The sequence below is a fragment of the Pyxicephalus adspersus genome, chromosome 6 (assembly GCF_032062135.1).
Source record: "Pyxicephalus adspersus chromosome 6, UCB_Pads_2.0, whole genome shotgun sequence".
Classification (NCBI taxonomy): Eukaryota; Metazoa; Chordata; class Amphibia; order Anura; family Pyxicephalidae; genus Pyxicephalus; species Pyxicephalus adspersus.
In genome coordinates this window covers 105,184,002-105,207,306 of record NC_092863.1, presented here as the reverse complement: position 1 = coordinate 105,207,306, position 23,305 = coordinate 105,184,002, and the positions used below count along the sequence as shown (strand labels likewise).

At 42.5% G+C, this 23,305-nt stretch overlaps 1 protein-coding gene across 2 annotated transcripts in view; it reads left to right on the top strand.

Moving 5' to 3' along the window:
• CNTFR (ciliary neurotrophic factor receptor) overlaps nt 1–23,305 on the top strand; it is a 283,316-nt gene that overhangs the window by 81,303 nt on the left and 178,708 nt on the right. For both annotated transcript variants that reach the window (XM_072413594.1, XM_072413595.1), the window contains exon 2: nt 2,220–2,293. The gene's annotated coding sequence lies outside the window, so the exon portion shown is untranslated. The remainder of the gene's footprint in view (nt 1–2,219; nt 2,294–23,305) is intronic.

Below are 23,305 nucleotides of genomic sequence, written 5' to 3'. Positions count from 1 at the left end.
AACTAAACTTGCCCTAAGTGACCAATGAGGGAAAGGAAAATGAGGAAATGCTTTTACCTGCCTGCAAATTGCTGCAAGAACGCATTCAGCTTCAGTTTAGCATGGGTTGCATATAATTTACCAAATCCAGAAACCATTTTTGCAGGTCTATAGGCCCTGGCGAATGCACCCTCCCAGTTTGAGAAATATAAGAGGCAGAGCTCATCAGGGGGCTCCTTTAAGTCTGATTTACCATACTGACATCAAATTGTATTTGCAGAATTCTGTCTGCGTACAAATTCCACGAACGTCGGGCCCCTCAGGCTCCTTCCTTACAATGATTTATATATAGCGTGATGTTTGAAAACAGTTGGATCATACATCGATATCAATATTTCCTCGTGTATCGTGTTTGGCAGAACCCCCAGGGTCACCCAGCTACAAGAATACCTTCCTAACTAATCAAGAAGTGATTGAGGAAGATACACGTGGAGGGGTGTAATCCATACCCATCACACTACAAGGAATGATTCACTCTGATGAGTGAATGAGGTGCAGACTTGCTAGCAGCTATTAAATCCTGTTTTTGTTTGTCCTTGCATGTGATTGGCTAATTGTTTCAATTGGAGCGATAAAGAGAGATAATTTCTAGCAACAGAAATCCAATGTTTGCAGGCAGCTTATGTGCGTTTACCTGTCAGCTGTCACATTTGCGCAGCTTTCCAATTTGCCACCAATGAGTTGCTGTCCACCAATGAATTCGCCATGTGTAAATTTATTTTCTTACAATCTGACAATTTTATCCAGATGTTGGGGGCACAAATGAGGAAACCATCACCGCAAACCCCCCACAGCAATACTATATGGAAACAAGGAGATGCTGGAGAATCCTGAAACGCCTGCAGCTCGACGACTTAGATCCCGCCAGCACCCCTGCCATGATTTCGCCGCGCTGGCGCCTTACAAAAAAAAAAGCACCACATGTAGAAAGAATTCACTTTTGTCTTTGCATCTGAAATATTTCATTTTAGAATCAGGATTAATTTTAGCAATAGAACCAAACGAATGCACCAAGTGGTGGAGACTGGCGCTCAGCTGGAGTCCCTGGCTCCGCCTTTCTTTCCAATTTGTTAAATTTTTTTCTTAAATTTTGTTGTTTAAGTGAAATAAAATGGGAAATGCAATGGTGAAGGAGAAATTAGGATGTAAAAAAAAAAAAGTTGGAAAAATAAGAAAAAAATCAAAGTAAAAAGTTTTATATTATTTTTTGGGTATTTTATTAGGAATTAGTGATTTTCATCTTATAATGTTGGATCACATGACTGTTTACCATCAATGTCCTACCAATATGTTGTTGCTGACCCAGTAATCATATGACTTTGTCTACAAACAAAGTCCTACCAACATGTCCCGAATGACCTGGTGATCACATGACATTGACTACCAACAAAATGCTACCAACATGTCCTCAATGGCCTGGTGATCACATGATTTTAGCTAATAAAACAAGCCCAACCAATATGTCCTTGATGACCTGGTGATCACATGACATTGACTACCAATGTCCTACCAACACATTTTTGCTGATTTGGTAATCACCTGACTTTTTCTACTAACAATATACTGTCAACATGTCCCCTAATGACCCGAGGATCATTAGACTTTGTCCACTACCATAGTCCTACCAACATGACCAGATGACCCCAATGACCAGAAGATCACATTGCTTTGTCTACCAACATGTCCCCCGCTGACCTGGTAATCACATGACAATGACTACCAATAAAATTCTACCTTCATGTCCCCAATGACCTGGCTATCACATGACATTGACTACCAACAATGTCGTACCAACTCGTGCCAACTGATGGTCACATGACATTGCCTACTACCATGGTTCTACCAACATGTCCCCAATGACCTGGTGATCACATGACATTGACTACCAACAATGTTGTACCAACATGTGCCTACTGATGGTCACATGACTTTGTCTATCACCTAAGTCTTACCAACATGTCCCCAATGACCTGGTCATCACATGACTCAAACTACTAACAATGTCCATTAGAACAAAGAATGACTGGATTGATAGGCACCTAATTATTCCAGTGTAAAGGTGGTGACTTACCTGGCACAATTGTTTTAGGTGTTAGGTAAAACAATGGATTATGTGTGGATAAGTTCTGTTTGTACTTGTCGTTTTTCTCTCTTCTCATACAATACTTTATCTTCTGCAGGATAAATAAAGTGTATCAGAAGCGGAGTGCCAGCGATCATCACCTATGACCTCTCTGCACCGTCACCAATAAAGGTAATGTGTTTGGGTTTCATTTAGAAATCATTGAGAAATGATGGCAGCTATTAAATGTTCTTCACTTGAATATAAACATTGCTGCTGGGTGAATTGAAATATTTGCTTCATGTAAATTAGAAATAAGTGAATGTGTCTGAGTTTGGTTCATGAAAGTTTTGTCAGATGTTCTTTGGAGTTGAGTGAATCCGATGCTCAATTTGATGTTCTCAAAATGTGAGAATGTTACTGTGCAGCTATCCGTGTGCCCTATCCCTAGCTAACCCTTGCTGCTCTTACTGAATCATTGATCCCCTAGGGTTGGGAAGAGATAAAGATGAAAACAATCTGATCTATGGAGGCTGATATGTTATAAAAAGTCAGCAGTACAGCGACATCCCTGATGAACACTGATGGCTCTATGTGTCTATAATGCCATCTACTCCTAGGTTACGGCTTTGGAAGTTTCTAATGGTTCTGGAAGTTCTGCTGTTGGATGGGATGGTTTTATTTTGCAGGTTTTGTACTTTTTATCTCTCTAATTAGTCAGCACTGATGTGATGATCCCCAAAACTGCCATAACAAATAATTAGGCGTTTTTAGATGTTGTGCTTTAATTAGTGCGCCTGCAAATCGCTATTAACCGCAAGGTAGTCCCTGCAGTCCGGAGTGGAACGCTCTTCTCTCTCCCTCCCTCCTTACCTACTCCTCTCCTTCACTTCCCACCTCTCTCTCTTCTTCTCTCCCTCCCTTCTTCCCTCTCTTTTCTTGTCCTCTATCTGTCTCCCTTTCTCAACCTCCTTCCTTCATTTTCTCCACTTTTTCTCTCTCAAATCAAACTCTTCCCCTTTACTTACTTCTCTCATAAATGTTATCCCTTCTCAAATCTCTCTCTCTTAGTTTCCTTTTCTTCCCCTCTCTTTGTCTTTGAAAACTTAATTTTCCCTTTCCTTCCCTTCTCTTTTTATTTTCTTCTTCTCCTTTACCTGTCCCTTCTCTCTATTCTCTATTTATTTCAATTTGCTCCTCCTGTCTCATTTTTTTAAAACCTCTTCTCTTTTCTTCTCTTCTCTTCTAGTTTTATTTCATTCTTTCTTTTCTTCATCTCTTCTCTTTTTTTCCCTCCCCTCTCTTCTTCGTTTATCTCCTTCTTCCCTTCCCCTCTCTTCCTTTCTCTTCTCTTTTCTCTCTCTCTCTTCTTCTTGTCTGGTTTTATCTCATTCTTCTTTTCTTATCTCCTTCCACTCTTCTTCTTTTCTCTTCTAATTTTCTTATCTCATTCTCTTGTCCCATGCTTCAGTTCTTCTCTTTTCCTCCTTTTCTATGAAGAGAAGTTAAGAGAATGGAAGAAGGAAATCTTTTATTTTCTTTTTTTCTTCTATTTTCTATCTTTTTTCACCACTACTTTTCTTTCTTCTCTTCCTTTTTCTCCTCTCTTTTTTATCTTCCATTCCTCTTCTCTTCCTTCCTACTTTTGCTCTTTTTCATTCCTCTCCTTTCTCCATCTGTTGCTCTTTTCTCATACGTCCTCCTTCAGATCTCTCTCCTTCCCTCTCTATATCTCCTCTTTGTATTTCATTCTCTTCTTTTCCCCCTCTCCTCGATGATTCCATCATTCAGTCTGTTATATTATATATATATAATAATATAACACAATAGCTTTTGCCACCTAGGACTACCTTGTCTTCAGGAAATGAACAATATAACCGATCACCTAGCAGGATCAACAGGTAATAAAACCATCGTACTAGAGACTCAGAAATACAGCAGTTGTAGCAGTGATAATACCAGTGACAGGCGGCATTGTCATTCTTTGTCACACTTTTTTCTCCTCTTTGTAATTCCTGTAAAGTTCTTTCCATTAGAAAATAAACAACCAACTTTTATGAGCTGTGAGGACGGATGAAATGAATGTATATTAAATGTATAATTCACAGCCTCTGCCATCCCCAAATAATATCATTTTAAAACTCCTTCCCAACTTTTTCCTCAAGTGCCGCCGCGGTCGTTAACTGTTCCCCCGGCGTCTCTTTCGCTTTGCCGAAACAGCTTTGTCCTATTTTCTGCTGATAAATGCCTATTTGCCTGTAATTTTTCCCGCTCTGCCATTAAAATTCACGCCGCTTTTTAATACGTCCATTGAATCTCAGCGTGACGGCGAGCCATCACCTCGGCGCTACAGAGGGAATGCTGGATGTGAATTATCAGGCCGTTAGAGGCGCTCGGTGGGCCTTTTTTTTTTTTTTTTTTTGGGCGTCGCGGAGGATAAATACACAAAGCCGTTTTTCATCTCGATTTTGGCTTCCTGAGCCGGTGATGATTTTGTAACGTCAATAAGCCTTTTAGTGAGAAGAGTGAAAGGCGCGCGTGTACGTCTAATGTCTTTTAATTAAGCGAATGGGTCAGATCTTCTGCAATGGATTTCCATCGTTGGGCTCCAATGCATTATACTGATTAAGCGGGAGATCATTACAGGTTAGGAGTTGCTTAAAACCAGCCAAATGTTATTTTTTTTCCCAACGTAAAATGGAATTCTCTTGGCTGGAGGCTTTGTTTCATGATGTCCTAATGGCTGAGATTATATCAATGGAGCTAATGAAAGAAAATCTAGGCTGGAGCCATGTGTGGGGTTAGGATACAGTCATTGGGCCTGATTTATTAAAGCTCTCCAAGGCTGGAGAGAATACACTTTCATCAGTGCAGCTGGGTGATCCAACAAACACCTACAACGATGCCTCCCCAATGGCCAAACCAGCTGGACGTCCCTCCATTTCTGTCCTGTTCACCCATTCCCTGGCAATACTGGTTAAAGAGATTCTGCAACACATTGCCCAGCTATTGGCAAACCTTTCTCAGTCTTTTTACCCTAGAGGAACCCATGAAATAAATTTCCAGTCTCTGATAAAATGAGATCGTTTGGGGGTGGTGTGAAGACTGCCCCCAATATGGTGATAGTCATTAAAGAACGCCAAAATGCAACCCATTCAGACTGCTCACTAGTGCTATCCGATTGGCTTCACCAAATGGTGTTAATCCTGGAATAATGCCGGCACCATGAAATGGGAAGTGAATCAGTCAAAACTTAAGGAACCCCCAAAAACCATTGAGGGAACCCAAGATTTCCACTGATCCCTGGTTAATGATGGCTGCTGTAGGATCAGTTACGTAGCCTCTAAAAGAATCCTAATGATGATTACCATAGCGTATCATTGGCCTTATAGTACACCGGCCCCACTATCCCTTCCGGCATTTCTTTTAGATATGAACTATTCAATACGTGAAGGTTTTATATTTGCAACAGATTTTCATGCAACATGTGCAGGACCCAAATGGCCACCTACAAAGAATGTTTCCTCTGACTAATGAGCTGCTACCGTGAACGTTTTGTATAAAAAATAAACAGAAAGACTTTTTTTCTGAAACCCAACTTCCCCTTTGGTTTTTGTCCTTTTCCCGATCACCCCAACCCCCCAGCTTACAGTGCAGGAATGATTCCACCGACCTACACAAACACCTAATCAAGTGATTGTCGGCACAGCTGATTGCCAGGCTGAGTTTGTTTTAGTCATTTTCATCAAGTGACTCTTTTCCTGGAAGTCCCCGGAGTGTAGAGAGGAATATTCAAGGAGCTGCGGGAAGTCATGATGGCGGCTCTCCTCCTGCTGTTTATACGGGATTTACTAAAGCTGTTGTGTTAGGAGATTAATATTTCCAGTGACTAATATCAGTGGCCCATTGATGGATTTCATTGTGGTGTGATGAGTTTGTTGGGAACTCTCTGATTTGTGTCTATTGCTACATTGTTTATTAAAAAAACAGAGAATGAGCCTTGAATACAATGGATCAATGGATTCCTGGTGTTTAATGAGGGAGAAGCCCCATTTGTGGGAAATCTAATAGATTCAATATAAACATCAATCCTTGCCATTCTTATGGTCAGCGCAATTTTGTTAAGCGATCTTAAGCACTTAAGCGATCTATTGCATTGCCATAGGACAGCCTATTAGCCATTGACGATGGTCCAGCTCCCCTTTACCTCCCTACATAACCTTTGCCAGAGTTTGTTAAAATGATTTGTATGGTCTATTTAAGGGCTTTTTTGGGCCATCCATATTGTTATGGCTACATAAACTCCTATGTGGCTGTCAAAGGAGGAGCAAAGGGAAAAACTACACCTGTGAGTCTACTGGTGCTGCTGGAATCACATCCAAGATGGCGGACCCAACAGCAGTTCCAGGATTTTCGAATGTCTGCATATGGAAGGAGTTTGTAAAATGATTTGTATGGAGACAGGTTCTCTTTATTGCCTTTTTCTGGTCTCTGGGCCACCTATATAATTATAGCTACATAACCGAGATAAAATATAATCACATCCAATATGGCGGCACCCTACAGCAATTTGAGTTGCATTGGGACAGGGTGTCTTTAATACCTTGACCTTTTTCTGGTCTCTGGGCCACCTATATAGGTATGGCAAAGACTAAAATCCAATATTGAAGTTCAGCAACAGCAATTAATAGCAGACCATAATGGGCCACACACTTATATCATAATAATGTCTCAGCAATGGGACATCCATAACTTACCTATCAGTAACAATGCTTCCTGTTGTATTCTGACACCGCTAAGCCTTGCAGTTACCATCAGCGTTGTCACCTTGCTTTTATTTGGCTGCTGCTGAAGGCTAATAGGCAGCTCAATGACTAACTCAAGGAGGCTGACAACAACACTGCTAATTAGGAGACAGTAGCTCAGTGTTGTCAGCCTAAAACAGGAAGTGATGTTAATGCTACATTCTCCAGGTAAGAAACATCACAAAAAATGATTACGGAGAGACATCGAATTAAAATGACATGCACTTTATTGGCCATTGCACATGTTCACTATTACTGTCTTTACAGAACGAGAAATGTTTGGTGCAGTAGAAAGCTAAAATACAACAGGCATCAGTATTATTATTCAGATCAATGCAATAACCCAGCACTGAACAACTCTTGCACCTTTCCTGTCCAGGCGCTTCTTCTGCAGACCGGTCAGTGCTGCTCTCTCTTCTTGTGCAGTGATACTGATCTTGTCTCCGCCCCTTACTGTCGATTTCTGCAGGAAGCCTCTAGTGGGTGGAGCTTTTTAACAGCTCTTCTCATAGGCGTGCATGCAGCACCCTTTTTCACCACTAGTTGTGCAAGGTAATGTTTTGGTTTGAAATGCATTTGATGCACACAAAGAGGATTCATATCCTTTGTGCTTAATAAGTAATAGATTTATATATATATGTTATGTTTTATTTTTTTGCTTATCATTCAGCTTTAATTATTTTGCAATAGAGATAAAAACAACTGAATGATTATATTCTATAAAGGGGGACGTTTGGGAGCCATTTGATTAAGCAGCCTTTTTATGCTGATGGTGATGTCATTAGATAAAACTGATCATTATAGAGTTATTTTTAATTTTTTTATACGGTCCCAGGAAGAGGTTAACCCACTCCACTGATAAGTAGATGGGGTAGAAAGCGTGAAACAAATGGAAGATTCACAACATAAGCAGATTACAGGTTGAGATGCCAGGAGAGCTGGCTATATGCAATTTATCATTCGTCTAATTGCCGGTACATTAAAAAATTTCTGAACAGGAAGGGAAGTTTAAAGCGGCGGCTAATAGGTCCGTGATTTGGCTGGGAGGAAAAAAAAAAGGTTTCTATCTTCCGAAACTCGGCCATCCAGCCCATCGTCTGAGGAGGCATCTGATTACCCTCCAGATCCATTACGCAGAGCGGTGCTACTAATGGACAGGCCTAGAGGAAGAGAGGAGGAGGATGAGTAATATGCACAGGACAAGGACGGATAACCCATTGTGCGCCGGCCTCGGCCTTGGAGCGAGATTAAAGGCTGCATAATTCCCATCCTTTGAACTTTGTAAGTGCCAAGAATCGTATTGATCGTTTCAGAAATTCAAAGCTGTCTTCTTCCAGAGCTATGTCTAGGAATAAGCAAGAAAAGCCAGGGTGCCATTTAGTGGAGGGGTGCTAGTTGGTCTCCAAAAGCCCTGCCAACCTTCTGTAAACCAAAGCCAGTGCCCCCATTCCCCATCCCACATATTCAGAAGAGCACAGCGTGGCATACAATCCAAGGATTAGACGTTCTTCTTTGAAGGTCTATCTTGGGCACCAAGCCACAGGAAAGGGCCCTGTCCTCTGTGCACTTGCTATGTTATCTCAAGGAACCATTCTAGATTAGACCATGATCTATGGCAGCCATTCTTACCCAAGGATCTATGGAATCCCAGGGTTCCTCCATAGATCACTAAGGGGTTTCTTCCCCATATTCAGAAGAGAGTACGAGAGCATGGCATAAACATCAAATCTTGGATGTTCTTCTGTGTAGGTCGACCTAGGGCACCAAGCCACCCGGAAAGGACCCTGTGCTCTCTGCACTTGCTATGTTATCTCAAGGAACCGTTCTACATTGGACCATGAACTAGCACCCATATTTAACCAAGGATTTATGGAAACCCCAGGGTTCCTCAATAGATTACTAAGGGCTTTCTTCCCATATTCAGAACAGAGCAGGAGAGCATGGCGTAAAAAACAAAGATTGAACGTTCTTCTGTTTAGGTCCACCTAGGGTGCCAACCCACCCAGAAAAGGCCCTTTCACTAGCACTTGCTATGATGTCTTAAGGAGTCCTTCTAGATCTGTCCATGAACTATGGTAGCTATTCCCAACCAGGGAACCATGGAATCCCAGGGTTCCTCCATAGATTACTAAGGGGTTTATTCCCCATATTCAGAAGAGCACAGTAGAGCATGACATAAAAATCAAATCTTGGATGTTCTGTGTATGTCCACTAAGGGCACCAAGCCCCCTGAATAGGGCCTTGTCCCCTGTGCACTTGCTATGTTATCTCAGGGAACCGTTCTAGATAGGACCATGAGCTATGGCAGCCATTCTTAACCAGGGACCAATGGAAACCCTGGGGTTCCTTCATAGATTACTAGGGGGGTTTCTTCCCCATATTCAGAAGAAAGCAGGAGAGCATGGCGTAAAAAAACAAAAATTGGACGTTCTTTTGTGTAGGTCCACCTAGGGTGCCCACCCACCCAGAAAAGGCTCCATCACTTGCACTTGCTATGATATCTCAGGGAGTCCTTCCAGATATGTCCATGAACTGTGGCAGCCATTCTTACCCAGGCATTCATGGAACCCTAGGGTTCCTCCTGAGGTTACTTGGGGTTGGTTGTCCACCCATTTGATGGTGCCTGCATAGTTCTAGGGCCAATATCACTTGGCAAAGCCTGCTGCAGGACACCAATAACTGAGATGTCTGTTAGATTGGCATTCTGGCTATTGTAGGGAGCGGCATTCATTCCATTCAGGCCACCAATCCAGGAACATTTTTCCCAATGACCCTCAATAGCATGGCTGTAGAAGGGGTCCCCTGACACCAAAAATTATTTCAAGGTTTCTTTTGGGTAAAAAGGCTGGACTATAGATTAATCTGTGGTTGTGTTGGAAAAATGACGAAAAGTCAGAGACGTTCAGTATTTTAGCTAAAGACAACCGGACCGGGATTGACACTGCTCAGTCCATAAACATGCTTTGTTGTCAGTCCCCAACCGGAATTAAACACAGGGAAATGAGCATGTATTGCAGAGATGTATCAAAAATAAGGTGAAACTTCGCCCACCCCTTAGATTGTAAGTTCTTCTGGGCTTCTCCTCCTGTATTACTTTATGTATTTGTCTGTCATTTGCTATTCCTATTTAATGTACAGCACTGTATGTTAGGTTTGTGCTATATAAATACTATAATAATTAAGGTTTATTTTTGTAGTTAAATATTGCACTGGATATGGGTAACCACTAGAGGGAGCATTTGAATATGAATTAGAATGATAAAAATATGGAACTGCAAATTGTAAAAGTCCTTGTGAAAGCTTCAAGGGTAGCTTTAGTCTTTCAACAGTCATTCACTGGCAGTCAACCAGTCTCTGTCATTTGAAACACATGCACCTGGAAGATTCCTAAATACATGTATGTACTTAGTAAAGAAAAAATGTAAAAAAAAAAAAAAAAGAAAAGCTTTCCCATTTTTCCTATTTAAGCAGCATTTCCGACCTGTGTGTTCCATCCAGTCGGATTCCTGCAGACACACATGAAATTAGGCTTAGCCTAGGCTTAGGGCTGAATGAAGGCTCTCCACTCCTGTAATTTTTCTCCATATCCGTGGATTAGATTTTGATCAATTATTAATTTTCTGCTGTGACACGTGTATTTTCTCACCCAGATAATTTCCTGTTTTATGCCGTTGTGTAATAACTTGGACCCCCAGCCATATGTTTTAGTCATCCTGCCAACCTTTATTATATGACTCCGGTGCAGTTCTGTCTATAGGGAGGAGCCGGGGAGTTATTGGATGCAAAACTTTGGGGGTTTTATGTTATTCTTAGCAATAATTAAATTTATATTAAAAAATATTCTTCCAATTCAGCCCTTATAGAACCTCATTCTCCATACACAGATTGTACATTAAAGGACCCATTTATTGAATTATTCTGTAGATGCTCTGAAGTCATTACATTGACCATGCATCGCATCCTTGCTATATGCTGCTAATTTTTATTTGGCTGATACAATAGGTGAGGCAAGAATAATGATTTTGGGTAAGGAAACTGCACAGTTAAGTAGACACAGCAATTCCAATGAGCATATAATGAAATCCACATACAGATTGATCTGAATATCCATAACCAGCCTGGAGACTACAGCTTAGACTACATACAGCTTGTAAAACTAGCTCAATCGGCCACTCAAAATCTCAATCCATCTAGAATTCAATGCGTTCCATGGCAACATATTACCATGCAATGGTTAAACTGGTACACGTCAATGGGTATTTTATAAGCAAAGGCCAAAAGCTCCCCCTGACACATACAATTGGGTCAGGAGGTTCCAGTTCCAAGACCATGGCACCACTTATGGGACTTGGCATGTACTGGTGTGGGGTATGTATTGGCCCAAGTTAAAATTATAAAGTGATTGGTATACATGAGCCAATGGTTCATGTTGAAGTTGTTTATCAGTGAATAGTTTTGGGAAGTGTTACTTTTCGTAGAAACCTAGGCTTCCTCCAGAGCTTGCTAGGGGTTCCATGAGCAATGATAAGTTTGTGCCTCTCAGGTCAGATACCATTGACACCAATGATCTGTAAGAGTGACATTCTACCCATTGGCCAGCAATGTAAGAGGAATTCTTCCCACTGACCACCACACTAATATACTGTGAGCTGAGGATATAGTAATTATAGAAGGGGTTCCCTAAGACCTGAAAAATATTTCAAAGGTTCCCTCATGTAAACAGGTTGAGAAATGATAATCCAAGGGGAGAATTCACTTGCAAATTGCAAACAACACTTGCTACGTTCGATCCTGTATCGGTTGTTAGTTCAGATTATTTGTATCAAACTTTACTTTGCCTTGACACTGATATTGGTACCACTGGAGCTCTTTACTCAACTTCCTCAACACTTCTTTGTCATTCTGATCATCTTTGCCAATCCCCAATTATTCTGAAATGATACAAAACTGCAAAATGTGTTTAGAGCTTCCGTGTTCAACTCATTACTTTTGTATTGCCAATTGGATGCTCAGACGCTAAGCATTGCCCTATGGAAGGGAGGTAAATTGTTCCCCTATAACTACAAATTCAATGGGAGCCAGTTTGGGGTGAATTGAATTTCATTTCTTCAGGACTAAATTAAAAATGCAAAAGCTATTATGAAAAGAAAAATTAGGCTGCCATGAGTTGTGGTTTTCCAGAAGAATTTAAGGGACCATTTCTTTGCAGTGGACCAGTACTGAATAGTGTACAATATTCTCCCCAGAATTTTTCTTAAGCTAAGTGGAAATAGCTATAGGTAGGTGGTGGCCCCTGGATTGTGACCCAACCCAAAAACAACTGACAAGTGTTGTGTGGTGCGCCCAGTGAAAAGGGGCTAGGGAGAGATGGTGCAGCAGAAATTAATATGGCGGTAAACCTACCAAATAGTGCCAGATGCCACACTGGCTCCCACCACATGCTGGTTCCATGATCATGAAGCTGCAATTTCAATGCCATTATCTGTACCCAAAACATTACAATGAGGATTCTGATCCAAGTCCATTGGTTCTGCCAAATAATAAACCAAAATAAAAAGCACAGACAGTTTAAAGAGCTCACAATCACACGTTTTTTAACTTCTTTAAACAAAAAAAACCACCAAAACAGCCGTCTCTCTCTCTCTCTATAACGACTTATTTTCATTAAATTCCAGTGCAGTTTTTTTGCCGTTGTAGACATGTATTTTTTTTCCTCGCTGTGGATGCAGGCCTGTACATTTTGTTTTATTTGTGGTCTGTTTTAGGAGCGCTGTTTTCTATAAAGCTGGTTATAGCACAGAGAGTCGGCAATAAAAAAGCGGTAAAGCTCTAGTTTAGGGAAGAGAAAGCCACACATTCCCCCGGGGCGGCCTCTCTCTCACTTCTGCGGGGTAAATTCTAGCAGCTCATCCCTTTCCCAGAACCCTCTCCTGGTGTGGCTTCTATTTCCAGGCCGTTGCGGCTGCAGCCAGGCCGTGAAGATCTGTTTTGAATTGGTTTGTTTGAAGCCGGCCCTGGCTGTGGTAGCTAATCCTCTATTTGTTTGGCTTGTGTGCTGACTTGTCAGAATTTGTTAGTGTCACTTTCTGATGGAGCGCTGGCTCTGTTCACTACCGGCAACATTCTGATCATGCGGGGAGTTATATCCCTCCTACAGCCATAGGGTTTCTCCATTCACCAAGGAAAGTCCCAGCTATTGCCTCAATGGGCCATCACTAGTTGAATATTCACATTTCACGTTATGCTGACTCTCAGGCTTCCTTCCCAAGTTGGTGACCCAAACCAAAATTGGGAAGGCGAGAATATCTGAAGTCCTTATGTTCATATTTAGCAACTTGTACGTAATTACTGCTTTTTAGGAGTATGGTGGCTTCCATGTTTTGCTCATTGCTATTACATTTCAATCAATGCATTTAAGAAGGGTTTATAAGGTGGCCTTTTCTACTGCCCACTCCATTCAATTGATCCATTGCAAAAAAGTGGTCCCTTGAAGTCTTCCAGGAAACTGACACTTCTGGTAATGTCAAACTCCACGGAACCCCCACATCCTATAGTGGTTACTCTACTTTTCTGCCATATCTTGTAATATTGTTGAGATCAGCTGGAGGAAAGGTTGCAGGAGAACCAAGATCACGACTGTCCCTCGAGTTCCTGATTTTCCTGGGGACCCAGTTCATTTTGAGTGGCACAGGTTGCAAAAGGAAACTTTATTAAAAGGTTTTATATTCTCCCAGGATCTCTCCTTGGCCCCACATTGCTACTCTTGCATTGTCATTGAATTATTGTTGATTCACGGGGTTCCTTGGGTTGACCCAATAAAAGTCAATGGATATAGATCAGCAAGATTTTTGTGATTTGTGTTCACCCTTTTCCTCCCATAATCTTTTTAGCTTCTTTTTTCCTGACACTTGAAATGTATAAACCGTGTGGAGTCCCTCCAGTAGTAACCCCCATCCTCTATAATTGGCACCATCACTTGTGAACCTTTGCTGCATGACTTGCCACAAATCAAGCAAGGACCCTGCTCCTGGCATTACTGAATTCATCAGAGCCTTGGACAATTTTCAGACAGATGTGGATCTGTGATGACATTTCCTGTCTTTTCTAATTGAAAGTAAGGCTCTCGCATACTCGGGCAATTGAAACTAATCACGTGATGAAAAATTGCATAAACAAAGGTTAACTTCTGTTACAGCTGCATGCCAAAGCAATCAGTCATTCCAGAGATAGCATCTCAAATTTCTTGTAACTTTCAAGTTTTCCTGTGAAAGTTGAACCCGGCCCAGCTTCATGCACCTTCTATGCTTTCCTATTGGCCAGTAAGACTGTGAATCCATTTAAGGAACAATGAGAAGTGAAAGTAAACTATTCATCAATCCAATTGGAATGGGCCAGGGTGGATATCTACTTTTTTATGCTTTGGGCTTTAGAAGAAGAATAAATTCCAATAGTTGCATGACAATTCTATCCAGTAGCAATTATTTACTTCTTGCCAAACTTTCTGGATAATTCCCCTCCTTCTTCTCCCCTTTCCCTTTTCCTTGGCAGTTTTAACTAGAGCAGCCCCGGCCTGTGATGGAGGTGTGAACCTGTAAATAAAACTTACTGACTTCCTCCCTTTTGATGGTGAGACTGTCCAGAGATGGAGGCCCCAGCCGTGCCCAACATCTGAGACTTGTTAGAGGTGGAGGTGACATGGGACTCCAATCCCAGCTTTAGAATTCAGAAGTTCACCTTCATCTGTTTAATCTCTTCGGAGCACCAGAAAACCATTTGTGTTTAACCCTTTTTGTTCTATATCTCTAATCTAGGAGAAATATTGAGTTACAGCAACATTGGGGCCCCTACGCTGAAAACCTGAGAGCACAGCTTTAGTTGATAAGTAAACTCAGATCAATGCTGGATCAAAGCCATTTAAATAAATGAAAAATTGTGTCATTCTACATCGTGTTACATCATTTTACATCAACCTAAACGGGACCCTTGTGGTTCCAATTTAATGGCCATACCAAATTGTCAAGGCCAAAATGGCACCCTGCCAATGAGGTTAAAAAGTTATTAGGGCCACGGTAGTGCTGTATCAGTGGGGGTAACACATTCTGCAGGCTAGGATGACTTTATTACAGTTGGTATGCAATTTTTGTGGGACAACAGTGGTACTGGGTCAGTGGGGTAATAGGAATCCTGGGCCACAGTGGTACTATGTCAATGGGGTAATCAGAATTCTGGACTACAGTGGTACCATGTCAATGGGATAATCAGAATTCTGGACTACAGTGGTACCATGTCAATGGGATAATCAGAATTCTCAGAATTCTGGACTACAGTGGTACCATGTCAATGGGATAATCAGAATTCTGGACTACAGTGGTACCATGTCAATGGGATAATCAGAATTCTGGACCACAGTGGTACCATGTCAGTGGGTTTTTTAACATCCTGGGCTACAGTGGTACCATGTCAATGGGTTTTTTAACATCCTGGGCTACAGTGGTACCATGTCAATGAGATTATCAGAATTCTGGACCACAGTGGTACCATGTCAATGGGTTTTTTAAAATCTTGGCCTACAGTGGTACCATGTCAATGGGATAATCAGAATTCTGGACCACAGTGGTACTATGTCAATGGGATAATCAGAATTCTGGACCACAGTGGTACCATGTCAATAGGGTAATCAAAATTCTGGGCCACAGCGGTCCCATATAAATGATAATATCAGAATATCTGTGCCACAGTGGTACCATGTCAATGGGGACATCAGATTTTCCAACCATGTCACCCACCTTGCACGCTCCCTGCCATGTGAATGTCATGGATATATTTTTCATTTGGTTAGTATTCTCAGTGTTATGTTGGTGTGATTGTATTCCTTTTGGGTGAGGTTATAGTAAGATATATGATAGGGTTAATGGCTGACTTGACAATTAATGCTGCTCCTGTTGTAGCCATTTTGTCCAGGTCAGTGGTCATACTGTTGGTCATTCACGCTGCAACCTTTCCTCTTTCAGACCTCTTAAAGTTTTATTGAACCCGGCTGCCTGTGCTCCTCCGGCTCTGGAAAGCTGTCAATCTGGAGTTTTTGGATACAAGTGAGCTATTAATAGATCTTCTCTGTTTCAGGGCCCTTTTTTCTTTCTTTCTTTTAAGTTTAATCGACAGATCTCTGCATGTAACAGTCACTCAGAACTGACAGATCTTTTCCTCCTCTGGTGCAGCGTGCCATGCACCTGGCTTTTATGACCGCACTGATTGGAACCAGGTGGGGAGCCATGTGTATGGAGCCAGGCCGCTCCAGCTTGTCACAGATAATACTCTGTGCACAATTCTCTGTGCCCTGCACCAATTACAGTCCCCTGTCCCCTGCACCACTAACAATCATCTGTGCCAATCTCTTTACTCTGTGCCAATAACGATCTCCAGTACCCACAATCTCCTTTGTGCTTCACACCACTAACAATCCTCTATCCCCTAACCACTAACCATTCTCTGTGTCCTGCACCAAAAATTATTCTATTTCCCCTGCACCACTAACAATCTCTCTGCCCTGTGGCAGTAACAATCTTCTGTCCCTTGCACCGCCAACAATCTCCAGTGCCCAGTACCAATATTGATCCTCTATCCCCTGCACCACTAACAATCTCCATGCCCTGTGCCAATTACAATCTTCTTTATCCTTCACCAATAACAATCTATGTGCCCTGTGCCAGTATCAATTTCTTGTGCCCTGCACCACAAACAATCTCTGTTCCTTGCACACTAACAATCCCATTGTTTTGTGCCAATAACAATCTCCTGTACCTTGTACCAATATCGATCCTATGTGCCTTGGACCCCTAACAATCTCTGTGCCCGTTGGCAGTAAAAATGTACTGTGCCCTTATCCAATAACAATCTGCAGTGCTCTGCACCAATTAAAATCTTATGTACCCTGTACTACTAACAACCACTGTGCCAATAACCAAATCTGTGCCCTGCCCCAATAACGATTCTCTCTCCCCTGCACCACTAAGAATCTGCGGTGTATTGTACCATCTATCTATCTATCTATCTATATCTATCTATCTATCTATCTATCTATCTATCTATCTATCTATCTATTATCTATCTATCTATCTATCTATCTATCCATCTATCTATTATGTATCTATCCATTATCATCTCTCCATTTCCTCCTCTCTGCCCTTCTGACCCGGCCTTGTGCTCGGAGTGCTATGCACTGTCTATGTTATATGATACTCAGTGTGGAAATCAGTTTGAACGCTGGGCTAAAACTTTAAGCACTTTACTGGATGTGACGCCATAAATCTCTCCAGCAGAAAATTAGGCTTTTTCTGCAGGGGGGGTGAGGAGAGCTAGCATGGGGCTATTCCTAATTCTGTGAACAACCTTGAACCTTTTCCCTTAAGCAATGGTTAGATATGGAAGGTCTAAGGGGGGGAGAGAGTCACCAATTTGCCTTAATGGCGCTGATAGAAAAGCTTGCTTGAAGTTCTGAAATCTTTCACCATAAAAGAAAGATTGGGACCATTCCACAGGATAATTCTCCACCAAGTTGGAAAATCTCTTCTGTAACGAGCACTTCTGGATGTCTGACCGTCTCCCCAGCCTTATAATCACAAGTAATTGTTGGAATTAGCAGCACCATTCGTAATTTCCCAATTTCATATGGCCGTCCCGATACTAATGGCTCCATTATGGCTGCCAGATCTGATGGGCTTTAACTAGAAGCTCCATAGACGGCAATGCTTTACAGAGTCCAATGTTCATGTGATTCTAAGGGGGAGGCGGCAGATTGGGCCCCCACCCAAGATGCGGTTCTCTTTATGCAATTAATTTTTATATGATTTTTTTTGTTACTTACTGTATATAAAAATCTTCTCAGCTGTGCAATATTATTGTATAACAATTCCCTCCCACCACAATCAGGAAGGGTTTAAATGAGTAGCATGTTGAAGTGTCAGCTGGCATGGATGGGGTTAAATTCCTGGGTCAGGTCCAGTCCCCATCTGCTGTGGATATGTTTTTCCAGTGTCACAGCTCATAAAGTCAATAAGCGCTGCTTAATATTATAAATATGAGAATGAACACTGTAATTGGATTTTACTTATTACACAGTTTATGATTAGGCAACAATTAAGTTCCAGAGGATTGTTTACTGCACTGGCCACATGTGAGCTTTTCCTGCTGCCCTGGCATTGGAGAATTTGCCCTGTGACTTCCCCCTGTCATATGTATGTGCTTATTGTAGGAGGTACACATTACCCCATTGGCATGGTACTACCATGGCCCAGAATTCTGGTTACCCCATTGATAGGGTACCACAGTGGCCCAGGATTCTGATCACCCAATAACCATGGGAGCACAGTGACCCGGGATTCTGATTATCCCAATGACATAGTACTACCATGGCCCAGAATTCTGATTACCCCATTGATAGGGTACCACAGTGCCCCAGAATTCTGATTACCCCATTGACAGGGTACCACAGTGTCCCAGGATTCTGATTACCCCATTGAAATGGGAGCACGGTGACCCAGGATTCTGATTACCCCATTGACAGGGTACCACAGTGGCCCAGGATTCTGATTATCCCAATGACATAGTACTACCATGGCCCAGAATTCTGATTACCCCATTGACAGGGTACCACAGTGGCCCAGGATTCTGATTATCCCAATGACATAGTACTACCATGGCCCATAATTCTGATTACCCCATTGATAGGGTACCACAGTGGCCCAGAATTCTGATTACCCCATTGACAGGGTACCACAGTGGCCCAGGATTTTGATTACCCAATTAACATAGGAGCACAGTGGCCCAGGATTCTGATTACCCCATGGACATGGTACTACTGTGGCACAGGATTCTGATTACCCCATTGACATGAGAGCACCGTGGCCCAGGATTCTGATTACCCCATTGACAGGGTACCACAGTGGCCCAGGATTTTGATTACCCCATTGACAAAGGAGCACAGTGGCCCAGGAGTCTGATTACCCCATTGGCATGGGAGCACCATGGTCGGCAGTGAGGACCAAGAGGAAATAAGGGGCCAGTGCCAAATTCTTGTAGATATTCCCTACAAACTCCATGGGTGAAAAAGCAGATCAGCATTTTATAGACACTGCCACCATCAACCTCTTGACCATGACCATGTCTATTGAGTTGTAGCCACTTGGTTTGTTTTTTGGCTTTTTGGGTTAATGAGCAGGTGTATCCAATAAACTGTCCACGAAAAGCTCTATGTATCATTGATGGGAGGATAAGGAAGTAACTTTATATTTTTTGCAAGGCTAAGACCTAAGGCATGTTTGTGGACATCTGGACCATCACTTATCACCCAATCCTGCATGATTGTTAATACTTAATGAGCTTCTTCTAGGAAGGTTTTCCAAAATTGAAGAATTGGTGAGGTCAGGTTTTGATGTTGGATGAGAAGACCTGGCTCATCATTCTAGTTTATCCCAAAGGTGTTTTGTAGGGTTAAGGTCAGGGGTTTATGCAGGACACTAGAGTTCCTCCATACCAACCTGGTCCCACCATAGACCTGGCTTTGGACAGCTTTTTTAAGCTTGTTGGATGTTCCATTAACAGTCTAGTAACAACCTACACTTTTCGAATAATGTCTTCCTGAAAATGTATGAGGGTTTCTGTGGGGACTTTCCACATTTGTAAAGGTCGGGCACTAAAGTTGGGTGAGAAGGCCTGGTTCACCATTACAATTAATCCCAAGGTGAGGTCAGGGCTCTGTGCAGGACACTGGAGTTCCTCCACACCAAACGTGTCTTTTTGGAACTGGCTTTGTATATGGTAGCACAGTCATGGGGGGAAAAGAAAAGGGTCCCCACCAAACTGTGACCACAAGGCTGGAGGAGCACAATTGTCTGCAATGTCTTTGTATGATGCAGTTATAACAGGCAGGACCCTTCACTGGAGACACCTAAACTCCAACTTTTGGAGGGATATCCACATACTTTTGGCCATACAGGTTGGTTTGGTGGTTGGGTATTTTGGTGGATGAAGAAAGGTATATTTATTTTTATTTTATATATTTTTGTGGGTTTTTTTTTTGCACATATTCAACTCCCTATTAGCGCTTTCTATTTTTGGCTATGTTCAGCATTCATATAATATCTCCCCGGTGCAGACATGGAGCTGGGTGGTGAGATGGCGCTCAGCGGTCATATTCCCAGGCAGAGCCATCATCAGCATAAACGCCATCCACTCTGTCTTGAGGAGGGATGGCCCATTCTGCTTGTCACAAAAGGCTGATGGGAGAGAGGGGGGGTGATGTATAATGGTGGCGGGGACACATCAGAACTCCATACCACACCGCTGACCTTTCCATAATCAATGCAGGCCGGAGCTGTCTCTGCGTTATGCCTTGAAAAGGTTAGAGCCTTTCTTCTGATCCTCAGACACCTTGTGGGATTTTCTCCTCCTGCTCATCTGGCCATGAATATGTAGCAGGGAGAACAGGCTGCGGTGTTTAATGTAACAACAGGAAATAATATGCCCCCGAGTGTGAAAGTCATTTCTGCGGCTGCAAATCTCCAAAGTGCTTGTCCGAAATTATCTTAAGGTCAACAGAGAAGCGTTTTCCTTTCACAGTCAGCAGAGCCTGAGGTGTGTGGAGATGAAAACCAATTCTGTGCCTGAATCATTGCCAGCTCCCCGAATCTGACTTCATGGCACAGCTGGAAATTATCCATAGACTTCAGGGGGGACCACACTTGGTGGGACAATCATGGGTTCCTAAGACCACATGGCCCAACCATAGCTGCTTCACCAATAGGCTTAGCATTAGATTTGCATTTCTTGTACAGTAATGTTTCAATGTAACATTTCCAGGTATTTATTTCCTCTCATAGTGATCACCGTGCACCTCCATCTATACATCCATCTGCTTTTCTCTCCATAAAGACAGAGCCGTCCTTGTTCAGGCATCATCCAGGATCACCATTCACGTCTTTGTCTCAGAGATGGCACAATCATGTAAATCCTGGAGCAGTTACAAATGGCTGATGCAGCCTCACACCTTGCAACAAGGTTACAATATGGACTTGTTGTAATATAATAGGAAACCAATACATATACGTAGGAGAAATGTTCCCTGGCACTTGAGGTTTGAGTTGGCTCCATTTGCCGGCTATATGGAGTTGACCACTGGTGCACCTTATGCCATGAGCTTGCCGTAGATTGTCCCTTACCTGTACACCTTTCTTGCCGGTGACAAGCTCATGGCGCTGTTGCCATTGTCTTGGTTGTTTTGGTGTTGCCCAAAACCATCCAATTTTATTGTTTTCTTCTGAGTGTTCCGGAGTAATTAGATTCCTTTAAACTTTTTTCCGTCTTCCTAAGTCACGGCTTTCACCTCTTTTTAAAGCCCATTGACCCCACTGCTCCACTGCCCAATTTCAAGGCCTTTCTGCCACTAAACAGGCTGTAAACTGGTTACATGGGAGTTCTGTCGCTTGTAAAATGTCTAATTCAGTGTGCGCGGGGCAGCCACAACAGCAAATGACACACAGCGTGTCTGCTGACTGCAGCCAAGAGGCATCAAAGGCGGGTCAATAAAAGGGACATTCATTGCTTGTAGGCACGTGTTCCGACTAGGCCCGGATCAGGGAGAGGACGAGCATGAGGGGCCCGGCCTGGCTTTGTGTCCTCGGATATATTCGGCTGGAGGAGTCACAGGCCGAGCTCAGGCAAGTCTTGTGTCCTTTCTGATATATTCTCATACTGGTTAGTTGGTTATTGCAGCAGAAAGGTCAACGTCCTTCCTAGAGCTCCCAACCGTTCCCTTTCTGGGTCAACCCCTTCCGTCCCTTTATTTGGGTGAATAATTCACCGTTTTATGGGCCAGCCAGATAACCCGGCTTCTGTTACCACCAAGTGGCTGGAAGATTCTTTATTAAATCTGATGATGGAGCCCTAGAAATAAAGGGGGGGACAATTGTGGAAAATGTTTATGGTGCTCACTTCTTTATACGATGGAGTCTTCCTTGTGATTGGCTGCTTTGATTACTTCCAAAAACGAATGTATAATTTCAAACTGGCCCAATAGAACCAAATCAGTCCCTTGTTAATGTTCTGAGTTACTGTTGAAAGCTGAAACAAGCAGCTGTGGTTCATGAGATGTTTTGTACCCATGATCTATTGCAAGACAACACAAGTGGAGAGGTGACCAAAGTTCACAGTTAGGTAGCTCAGCCTGGTCACCTTCCCACCCTTAGCTTGTGGTTGGACAATGGCGTAGCAGCAGGTTGGTGATGTCACAGGCTGTGATTGTACAGTGAAGGAGCAGCAAGATAACTTTATCTCTCTGTCATTCTGTTGTCTCCCCTCATCCGTGTGCTTCTTGTCATATATGAACACTGCTGCACACCTGATTGACTCATAGTGCTGGCCAAGTTATTTAATACATTACTTCCATTTACAAATGATATTTCCTCCCATAGAAATGAGTACTAGTACCCCATACCCAAAACTATCAAAAAATAATGCAAGGACACTATGATGTACAAAGCCAGCAATCTCTCCATATATGGTCATTGATGTCACTCGGGATTCCCTCACTAATTCTGCCCATTGTTACCCTGCTGATTATAGTTCAAAGGCAGACAAGCACTTCAGTACATTATATGTTATAACTAGGAATATTATAATTATTATGATTATAGTTTAATTAGGAAAAAACAAATATTGCCCCAGCTGAACCTGCTAGATGGGTCCAAAAACCTCCACCCAGCAAATATTGAACTGAAGGTCAAACCCAATCTCTCCCCTGGCTGCAGTGATTGTTCTGGTCACATTACACAGCTTTGCAGCAGAAGATTCAGAGATTGCAATGTAAAGGGCGCAGTGATATTTAATCTGCTGAATGCCAGCATTGGAGGGATTCTAGCCATAAAGCTATTACTATGATACCCTTCCTGCAGCATTGTAACCTTTGTCATATAGGGAGCCCCGTCTGTCTCCATCAATCATCAGTATTGGGTTAGAGATTCAACCTTTCCCCTTTTATATTTTATCATTCTGAATGCTGCCAGATCTACAAATATTTGTTTCTTTGGATAGGAAAATGTATTTCAGGGTCTGCTGTCTGCTCTGTGCAATGCAGCACATTGGTGTGTCTGAAGGATTCATTATTATGGCAGAGAAATCACGCTGGGTACAGTAATAGATGGCAGCGCATTGTCACATGACCTGTCACAGGTGGTTTGGGGGTAGCAATACAAATGAATGGCGACGCAGCACAGAATATCATGCAGCTGGGTGCATTCACATGCATTGTCCACTTACTAGTAGCAACAGAGATACTTGTTAATACAAGGCAGAGTATTTCAGGAGAGGAGAGTTATAGAGGAAGGAGCAGAGTCCTCCAGCAGAG